Source organism: Chrysemys picta, chromosome 2 (genome assembly GCF_011386835.1).
Source record: "Chrysemys picta bellii isolate R12L10 chromosome 2, ASM1138683v2, whole genome shotgun sequence".
Classification (NCBI taxonomy): Eukaryota; Metazoa; Chordata; order Testudines; family Emydidae; genus Chrysemys; species Chrysemys picta.
Window position 1 is genome coordinate 3,026,005 of NC_088792.1, and position 11,223 is coordinate 3,037,227.

Here is an 11,223-nt window from a genome sequence, read left to right on the forward strand (position 1 = left end):
TGGGAGCATAAGCTTTCGTGGGTAAGAACCTCACTTCTTGCAGACTAACATGGCTACCCCTCTGATACTTAAAGTATCGAGAAATTTTATATCCGCATTTCATCCTGAAGTGAAATGTTCCCAGTCAATATGGGGATAATTGAAATCCCCCACTATTATTGAGTTCTTAATTTTGATAGCCTCTCTAATTTCCCCCAGCATTTCATCATCACTATCACCGTCCTGGTCAGGTGGCCGAAAATAGATCCCTAATATTATATTCTTATTAGAGCATGATGTTTCTATCCATAGAGATTCTATGGAACATGTGGATTCACTTAAGATTTTTAATTCATTTGATTCTACATTTTCTTTCACATATAGTGCCACTCCCCCCCCCCAACAACCTGTTCTGTCCTTCCGATATATTTTGTACCCCGGAATGATTGTGTCCCATTGATTGCTCTCAGTCCACCAGGTTTCTGTGATGCCTCTTATATCAATATCCTCCTTTATCCCAAGACACTCTAGTTCACCCATCTTATTATTTAGACTTCTAGCATTTGTGTACAAGCATTTTAAAAACTTGTCACTGTTTATTTGTCTGCCCTTTTCTGATGTGTCAGATTCTTTATGTGAATGTTTATCATCTGATCTGGCCCTTACATTATCCTCTTCCATCCTCTGCTCCTGACTATAACCTGGAGATTCTCTATCATTAGACTCTCCCCTAAGAGAAGTCTCTGTCCGATCCACATGCTCCTCTGCAGCAGTTGGCTTTCCCCCATCTCCTAGTTTAAAAACTGCTCTACAACCTTCTTAATGTTAAGTGCCAGCAGTCTGGTTCCACTTTGGTTTAGGTGGAGCCCATCTCTCCTGTATAGGCTCCCCCGATCCCAAAAGTTTCCCCAGTTCCTAATGAATGTAAACCCCTCCTCTCTACACCATCGTCTCATCCACGCATTGAGACTCTGAAGCTCTGCCTGCCTACCTGGCCCTGCGCGTGGAACTGGGAGCATTTCTGAGAATGCCACCATAGAGGTCCTGGATTTCAGTCTCTTCCCTAGCAGCCTAAATTTGGCCTCCAGGACATCTCTCCTACCCTTCCCTGTGTCATTGGCTGTAGCACTGAGGTACAATCGCATCTGCTCCAACCCCTCAGACAGAGACCAACACCTACAAGATCTTCACCACGCATTCTCAAAACTACGATACCCACACAAGGAAATAAAGAAACAAATCAACAGAGCCAGACGTGTACCCAGAAGCCTCCTGCTACAAGACAGGCCCAGAAGAGAAACCAACAGAACTCCACTGGCCATCACCTACAGTCCTCAGCTTAAACCTCTCCAACGCATCATCAGTGATCTACAACCCATCCTGGACAATGATCCCTCACTTTCACAGACCTTGGGAGGCAGGCCAGTCCTCACCCACAGACAACCCGCCAACCTTAAGCATATTCTCACCAGCAACCACGGACCGCACCATAACAACTCTAACTCAGGAACCAACCCATGCAACAAACCTCGATGCCTACTCTGCCCACATATCTACACCAGCAACAGCATCACAGGACCTAACCAGATCAGCTACAACATCACCGGCTCATTCACCTGCACGTCCACCAATGTTATATATGCCATCATGAGCCAGCAATGCCCCTCTGCTATGTACATTGGCCAAACTGGACAGTCACTACGCAAGAGGATAAATGGACACAAGTCAGATATCAGGAATGGCAATATACAAAAACCTGTAGGAGAACACTTCAACCTCCCTGGCCACACAATAGCAGATGTAAAGGTAGCCATCTTACAGCAAAAAAACTTCAGGACCAGACTCCAAAGAGAAACTGCTGAGCTCCAGTTCATTTGCAAATTTGACACCATCAGATCAGGATTAAACAAAGACTGTGAATGGCTATCCAACTACAGAAACAGTTTCTCCTCCCTTGGTGTTCACACCTCAACTGCTAGCAGAGCACCTCACCCTCCCTGATTGAACTAACCTCGTTATCTCCACACTGATTTATACCTGCCTCTGGAGATTTCCATTACTTGCATCTGAAGAAGTGAGGTTCTTACCCACGAAAGCTTATGCTCCCAGTACTTCTGTTAGTCTCAAAGGTGCCACAGGACCCTCTGTTGCTTTTTACAGATTCAGACTAACACGGCTACCCCTCTGAAACTATGGGAAGGTTTCCCTCTGCTCCCAATTCTACAGTGTCCCGGAAACCCTCATCCACATACCTCTCTGCCTCCCTTAGCTTCTCCAGTTCCGCCACCCTGGCCTCCAAAGTCCGTACATGGTCTCTGAGGGCCAGGAGCTCCTTGCGCTGAATGCACACATAGGCCACCCATATGTTGGTGTTGGGTGTGTAATGGGACAGGGCTGGATCTGGGACAAAGCCGTTGCCTTCAGCATATTGTGGCCAATGGTGTATGGGATTATTCAAACAAAACTAAAATGTGGCGGGCTGGGTATGGGGATATGACTTTTTTCTCAACCTGGGATCAAACAGAGAAATCAATCTCATGTTCCCCCTACAGTAACCTTAGTGAGAACAATACAGTCTTTCAATGCCATGCAAATAACACCACTCCTCGTAAGGAGAATTACCATGTGCCCTTTGGGGGATATTATTCCTCCTTTGCAGGCACCTACATGGCAAATGGGTGCAGCCAACCCTTTCCGGCCTTGATAGGGCATCATTGGGTTTGTGGGACCAAAGCTTATACTGCGTTACCAGCTAACGGATCAGGTATCTGTTATCCTGCCCGACTCTTCCCACAATTCCGAGTGCTACAGTCCTTCCCACGAGAACGCCTCTGTAATTTCAGGCGGAAAAGAAGGGACTTATCAGATGCCCAATGGTATGTAAATAACATAAGCCCCTTAACCTGGAAAGAGGCTATTGGCAGTTCCTTTATCCCACTTGGGGGAGTAATACACCATGCAAAAAGGCTCCTAAGGTTACACACATAGTTGAAATAATGGCAAATGAAACCGGAGAAAGTTTAAGAGCCTGGCCAAAGAAACAGGGGCGATCCGACAGATGGCCCTCCAAAACCGTCAGGCATTGGACATAGTGCTGGCGGCCAAAGAAGGAACCTGTGCTCTCATTAAAAAAAAATGTTGTGTGTATATACCTGACAACACCAATGAGGTAATAGGTCGCGCTAGCCACTTAGAACAGATCGCATATCTTCCCCATAAAGAGCCAAGTTCTTTATGAAAGTGGCTAAGTAACCTGTTCAATTTCTCTGGCATAGGAGGGTGGTTGTTTCAGGAAGCCTTGACTATCCTGTTTAAAATCCTAATGATTTTTGTATGTTTTCAGTTAATCTCCTGTTGTATCCAAAATTGTGTAAGACATGCCACACAGGTAGCTGCCCCAAACCAGAGTGCTAATATGATAATTCTAAATATTGCTAATAAACAAAGAAACAAAGAACGGTTGATATGTGGAACCCAGTAATTGTTGGTCATTGCGTAGCTTGACCAAAAGGAGGGATTGTAAAAGTAGACTGAATTCTATTGTAGACGTAGAATGAATGAAAGAAATGCTGTATGTTCCTGTAAGCAGGAATGAGGAATGTTAAGATAAAGTTGTCAGGAAGAGGAACATTATGGTATTGAACAATGGGTCCACTTAAGCTGATGGTGGGACATTAACAGGAGATTGGTGAGAGTTAATAAGGACATGAGATATGTGTCTAGCCCCAGGTAAACTTATCAGTTCTGCTCCCTTTGTAATCTTGTTAATTTCACACCTTTTTATCTGTATAAATAAGGTAGTTTGGGCCTTGTATGACACTCACATTAGCTTTTGCTAATAAACAGAGTGGTCTGACAAATTGTGAGTCCTGAGTCTGACTTTGACACAAGCTTTCAGGCTACACAGAGCTCCAGGTCTAGGTCCTTCACTACAGGACAGGGTGCCTCACAGAGGATTCTTAGCAAAGATAGGTGCAGAATTTCCTTTGATGGGTGGGGCTTAGGCCACACACCCTTCCTTGGTCTCTGCTACTGATCATCTTGTGTGGCTCCGCTGCCTACCACACTGGCTTCTATGCTTCCCACTCTTAGGCACCTAAATCTACCCATGCATTGTGTACAAGTGTGACTCAGGGCTGTGAATTCCACTGGGTGGCAAAGTACCCACAGGGTACAGGATTCTACGCTGAGCACTGACATGCCTGTGTCCTTTTTTGGACTTAGTCCACAATCTCTAGATTGGGGTCGGCAACCTTTCAGAAGTGGTGTGCCGAGTCTTCATTTATTCACTGTAATTTAAGGTTTCATGTGCCAGTAATACATTTGAACATTTTTAGACGGTCTCTCTCTATGTCTATAATATAGAACTAAACTATTGTTGTATGTAAAGTAAATAAGGTTTTTAAAATGTTTAAGAAGCTTCATTTAAAATTCAATTAAGATGCAGATCTTATCAGTTTAGTGTGATCCTTGCCCTCGCTTTTCCTTGCTAAGTTTTCCAATGTCTGACCCGGATTTGGATACTTTAAGCTGCACACAGGCTTCTGAGTGATCAGTTTTTAATCGGCTCCGAGAGGGACAGAGGACAGATTTCATGTGTGAAAATACCTGTTCACACAGGTATGTGGATCCAAATGCTGAAAGGGGGCAGCAGGTGTGTCGGAGGTTGGGTGGCCGGGAGCAGTCAGTCTGCTGGGGGGTCGCTGACAGGGCCGGCTCCAGGGTTTTTGCCACCCTAAGCAGCCATAAAAAAAAAAAAAGCCGCGATCGCGATCTGCAGCAGCAATTCGGCAGGAGGTCCTTTGCTCCGAGCGGGAGTGAGGGACCCTCCTCCGAATTGCCGCCGAATAGCTGGACGTGCCGCCGCTCTCTGGAATGGCCGCCCCAAGCACCTGCTTGCCAAGCTGGTGCCTGGAGCCAGCCCTGGTCACTGAAGGGGGATGGTGGGGACTGGGGGGCTCTGGGGTTCCCTTAACCCCAAGATGGACTTTACTGAATATTCCTGCTCTCTGTGCTAGCAAGTTCTGTTCTACACTGTGTTCCTGCCAACTAATAACCCTTCTGCGTCACATGCTGGCTGAGTCCCTGCAGACTGCGGAGTGGGGGGCAGGACCCCTCTGGCGTCCCCAGGAGCCCCGCCCGGGCGGACTTGCTGCGGGGCATGCACAGGGGGCTGAATGCTCCGAGGCGAGACCCGGGAAGGCCATAGCCAAGAAGGCTCAGAGGGGAGGTGACACCAGAGTCCCGGCCGGTTCATTCAGAGCATCGAGCCTGTGACTGCAGGAAACCTCAACCCCACCCCCAGAACATGGCTCCCTCTGCCCCACTCCTCCCCCCAGCCCAGAGCATCACTCCCCCTCCCCTGCCCTGCCCCCCTCACCCCCACCCCCAAAGCACGGCTCCCCCTCCCCCACCCTGCCCCATTCACCATCCCACAATTTTAAATATTTTGGTGCAGAATTCCCCCAGGTGTATAATTTAGCATTCTTTAAAAATATCAGTAAGATATAAGATTTAGTGTTTATTTTAACATGGCTATGCCAGATATAAATGTAAAAGGTAAAGCAAACCCTGCTCTCTCCCCTCTAAGGCATGGTGGGGGTGAGTGGGAGGGAGAGAAGGAATAGAAAAGAGAAATCATTAAACCCTTTGGTAAAATTAAGGCATTAAGTATTTCTATTGCTCTGCTGTGTGCATGTCTGCCTTGGCCAAACTGCCAGCCATAAAAAGCTTATTCGGGGTCAAAGCTTTGGGTTTTGGCAAACGTACTTTTGATTGAAGGAGTTGGTTGTTGTGTATCATTATCCCAAAGGTTGGTATCAAGTCAATTGCGATTGCAGACACACCTGCCATGGCCTTGGCAAATTAAACCAGCAACGTGTGACCTTTGTTTTACACAGGAATCATTCTTCTAAGGAACTAACTAAGCCTCAATAAAGCCTCTGCTACCCGCAATATGTCATGATTATTATCATTATAGGTCTTAACTGTCATTTCAGTAGATGTGGCTACATTTATTCCTTATCAAATGTTTATAATTTTCTTTTATTTTATCTATGCAAATAAAGCATGTGTTAATAGGATTTTTGTTAAACATTTGCTTTTTTTTTTAATAGCATATGAATATTTAAGAAAAACACCTTTGTGGTTTCTAACTAAACTATGTAACTTTTTTTAAAGGCAAATTAAGGGGTAATCCAGCTAAAGGGAAGGTTGTTAACTCTAGTAGTTTCTGTAGTAAGATGAGGCCCTGAAACATAAGCTCTTGTGTCAGAGGCCCAGTCTGAGGCCTGAAGCCTGAACCAAAGTACTTCCAGGCATTGCTAAGCAAAAGCTGGGCTGTGAGCCAGAGGCAGGCCCCGCTCACAGAAGTTGGCGAGAAGAAAGTTGTTAGAAGCAGGTGCTTAACATATAAGTGCTAATAAGAGGAACTTGTGCCAAGATGGCACCTGGACAGTCCGATACAAGGACACTCCATAGACATAACAAGGAACAGGCAGGTGTATCTTGAAGACAGGGTCGAAAGTACAGCATGATGGATAGGTCTGTTTGTCTGAAACAACATGATCAAAGGGGGAGACAGCACCCTAATGAGTCAAGGGGCTGTACCTCAGTACGTCAGTAGGAATGAGTAATATGTCCTGTAACTGTATAAAAGTAGGTCCCGGAGTGCGCATCTTTGTCCAGCCGAGGGGGCAGTGGAAAGTCCCGCCACTGACTGAGCCGGGCCATTGCCAGGGGGCACAAATTCGTAGTATGTCTTGTAGAGTCTACGGGAAACTATTACTGTGCTTTGTTTGACAATAAACCTGGCTCAGTTCCTTCGTACCCTACTAGAGTCTGTGGTCATTGGGGGTTCTCTCGGGGTTTGCTGTGTCAGCGATCTGCGCAGCGCTGGGGCAGCACACAGAGGGAACATACGCACGCAGCCAACTGGTATCATCATTGAAAAAGAAGCAGAGCACCACACTGGTAGCTACTGACAACAGTTTCCTAGGCAGCATCCAGTTTAAATGAACAAATTTCCAGTGCCCGTTTGCCTTATTGGTCAATGTGGTGTCAACTAAGTCAAGGGTGTACCGATGCTGGCTTTGGTGGGATCCAACTGAGAGTGCCAATTCAGGACAAATTGCTTAGAGCAGAGCAGTTCCAGCCCAAGGCTAGGGTCCTTTGCACACCCAGGAAACCAAACCAGCCCGACAGAGAGGACTTCGGTCTCACCCCACTGGCTAACCACAAGTCACACAAGCAATTCCCTTAGACCAGGGGTCTCAAACTCAAATGACCATGAGGGCCACATGAGGACTAGTACATTGGCCCGAGGGCTGCATTATTGACACCTCCCCCCCACTGCCCTCAGCCCCGCCCCCCACTCCACCCCTTTCGTGAGGCCCCGTCCCTGCCCCGCCTCTTCCCACCCCTCCCCAAAATCCCCACCCCAGCTCCACCCCCTCCCTGGCCCCAGGGGGTGCAGGAGGGGTGTGGGTGTGGCGGGGGCTCAGGGCAGGGAGTTGGGGTGTGGGGTGCAGGAGGGGTGAGGGGTGCGGCAGGGGGCTTAGGGCAGGGGGTTGGGCTGCAAGAGGGGTGCATGGTGTGGCAGGGAACTCAGGGCAGGGGGTCAGGGTGTGGGGTGCAGCAGGGGGCTCAGGGCAGGGGGTTGGGGTGAAGGAGGAGTGCGGGGTGCAGCGGAGGGTTCAGGGCAGGGGTTCAGGGTGCAGGGGGTTGGGGCTCAGGGCAGGGGGTTGGGGTGCAGGAGGGGTGCAGGGTGCAGCAGGGGGTTCAGGGCAAGGGGTCAGGGTGCAGGGGGTTGGGGTGCAGGAGGGGTGCAGGGTATGGCAGGGGGTAGGGGTGCAGAGTGGGCAGGAGGCTCAGGGCAGGGGGTTGGGGTGAAGGAGGAGTGCGGGGTGCAGCGGAGGGTTCAGGGCAGGGGTTCAGGGTGCAGGGGGTTGGGGCTCAGGGCAGGGGGTTGGGGTGCAAGAGGGATGCAGGGTGCGGCAGGGGGTTCAGGGCAGGGGGTCGGGGTGCAGCAGGGGGCTCAGGGCAGTGGGTCAGGGTGCAGGAGGGGTGCGGGGTGCGGCCTCTGGCCTGGCGCACACCAGGGGCAGGGCAGACTCCCTGCTTGCCCTGCCCTGCCCTGCCCTGCCCTGCCCTGCCCTGTCCCCGCACCGCTCCGGGAAGCGGCCGGAACCTGGGGGAGGAGGTGCGCAGGGGTGTGTGTCGCTGTTGCTTCAGGCACCACCCCCAGCAACTCCCATTGGCCGGGAACGGGGAACCGCAGGAGACAGTACTGTGTACTGGAGAGTACCCCTCTACTTGCACTCCTGCCGGTTTGTAAGGCAATATCCGGCTCTCGTGTCCCCAGCTCACGCTTCTTCGATCTTCAGACAGGACGAGCTCAGGATGTGCCGTGTCTGGATCCAGAGTCACATTCACTGGGGAGAGACAGAATCAGAGCGTTATTGGCAGACATGGGTCAATGACAGAGCGAAAGGATCGGCTGGGCCAGACCTGAGACTCAGAATCTTCCCGCCCTGCACTCAGCTACTTAGGATCAATACTGTGTAATGTATACGTGTGCCAGTGGGTGCTGCTCTTTATATAGCTAACTATATAGATAGCGAGACTACATGGCGAAAGTACTTCACTAACCCAGCGTTAAGATGCCTGGTGATACCTTGCGCCCTTCAAGAAAGTCAGTTCAGCAAAACTGAATCTTGTGAATGGCGGGAGATAGCGAGTTCAGGTGTGTTAGGATATAGATATTCAGGCCTGCCTGTAAAGGCCTAGACTTTAACAACTTAGGTGTATTCTTATCACTTAGCTTGTTATAGGGGTATAAAACAGAATCAAAATCACTGTCCGCCTGTGTAAGGGCCTTCTCTCACTAGGAGAGTCTGAGGCTTTGTCCTTAGGCTCAGGCCTTTGGCGAAGCAGCTGGGGCAGCCATAAACTGGGAAGTGAACGGTCACATCCTCACATCCCAAACCCGTCACACGGAAATAAGGGGCTATTGGGCTGTTAGGAAGACGATCCTGTCCTGATATTGCCTGTCATAAATATAGAGATACGGGTAGCATAAAATCCCTCCTTGGCAGCTGTACTGAATCCCTTTTCCTGTAAGGGGTTAATAAGCTCAGCTAACCTGGTTGGCACCTGACCAAAAGGACCAATAGGGAAAGAAGATACTTTCAAATCTGGGAGGGGGTAGGTTTTGTTTGGGCTCTCTTTGTTGGTTCCCTCTCCAGACGGAGAGAGAGACCAGGCAGGTACAACGTCTCCTGAAAACATACCTGAAACGATCCATTTAAGATTACAAAAATTGTAAGTAAGGCAAGGAAATGTGTCAGGTTATCTTTTGTTTTAGCTTGTGAATTTTCCTATGCTACAAAGGTAGTTTTATTTCTAAAACTATCTCTGCAGCGTCAGAGCTGGGAAGGGGGACGCGGGGTAAACGCTCTGCGGCGTCAGAGCTGGAAAGGGAACACTGGGGAACAGACTCTATCGGAGTTTAGAGATAAGCTCGACTAGTGTGAAGGGCTTTGGAATATGCTTGCTTGGAAACTAACCCCAATAAACATCTCATTGTCTGCACTTCGGACTTCTGGTCTTCTACTGCTTTCTGTCTATGTGACAAGGACCAGGGGAGAGGGTGAAAGGAAAGCCCTCTAACAATTTCCAATACTTAGATTCTCCAAGTCAGCAACAAAACAGCTTCTACAATATCTTGCTGGTTACCCAGAAGCCAAAAACACAGTTCCCTTAAAACAATCCAGCCTTGGACTCCCACCCAGACACCCAAGTCAACTATGATGAGGATTACTGAAAATCTTGTTCGTCATATTTAAAGTTCTACCAGTCCCAAGGGATCGGACACATTACCCACCAGGTCAATGAATATTTCAGATCTTTCCCAACTACCCACTTACAGCCAATCCTTATTAACTAAACTAAGATTTATTTAAAAAGATAAGAGACTATAGGTTAAAAGAACAGGAGTACTTGTGGCACCTTAGAGACTAACAAATTTATTAGAGCATAAGCTTTCGTGGACTACAGCCCACTTCTTCGGATGCATATCTCTCGCCTGCAGGCACCGCCCTGCCCCTCACCCCCAGCTCCCATTGGCCAGGAACCAGCCAGTGGGAATGTGGAGCCGTGCTTGGGGCAAGGGCAGTGCACGGAGCCCATGGTCCCCTCGCCTAGGAGCCGGACCTGCTACTGGCCACTTCCGGGGTGCAGCGCGGTGTCGGAACAGGTAGGGACTAGCCTGCCTTAGCCGGGCAGCACCACCGATGGGACTTTTAACGGCCTGGTCGGCAGTGCTGACCAGAGACGCCGCGACCCAGTGCCTTCCATTCCGCAACCCAGTCCTGGGTCGCGACCCACAGTTTGAGAACCTCTGCCCTAGACGTCCTAGAGCTCCGCAGTCATTCAGGGCCTGAGTCAAAGCCCAGCTGCGTCAGTTGAAGATTTTCTGCTGAGCTCTACGGCTTTGGTCCAGACCTTGCTCACCCCACCACTCCGTGCAGAAACTGCCCATGAAACACCCAGTGTAGCTCCAGGAGCCCAGCAAGCTAAGGCCTCAGGTGGGCCACAGAGTCCCTGAGGAGGGTGGAACAATCAGGCTTCAGCCCCCTTGGGGGTCAGGGGCTCCTGGACAGCACTTGGGGTAATTCACAGCCTGTATGCTGAGCCCAAGGAGTTTAGCTGATCTATTTTTAGATGGTGCCTGGTGCTGAGAGATGTTAGCACAGCGCAACCCCTGGTATATGCACATTCTTATGAGCTGGGATTTGTATCTGTACCGATGCTACTGCGTAGTCCGCTGCACGCCGGACGTTTCTCTCACTGGAGTCTGTTGAATTTCTCAGGCAGAGCACTGCTCCCCTGGGCCTCTGAGCCTCTTTTCCCTGGGAAGTTTCTATCCAGATATTTGTCATTCCCTCACATTTCAGCGATGCCGGGTCTGTCCAGCTCTTCTTCCTTTGCTAGCTCCCCTGTGTTCGATGTCAAGCTCTCACCTGGCCATAAACAGACACCGTTAGAGCCATTCTCCCTTCTGGCTGGACTACGCTTGGAACCAGAAGAAATGATTTGTGGGGGGCGGGGGATGGATTGCAATGTTGCCTTTAAGCTGCATTTGTGTTTTCCTTCTTCTCAGCCCTGCCAGTGGCCTGCCAAGTCCCAGAGATACGTCACAACAGCCTCAGACTAGCCAGAGCACACCCCACTCCAGCTGCGCTC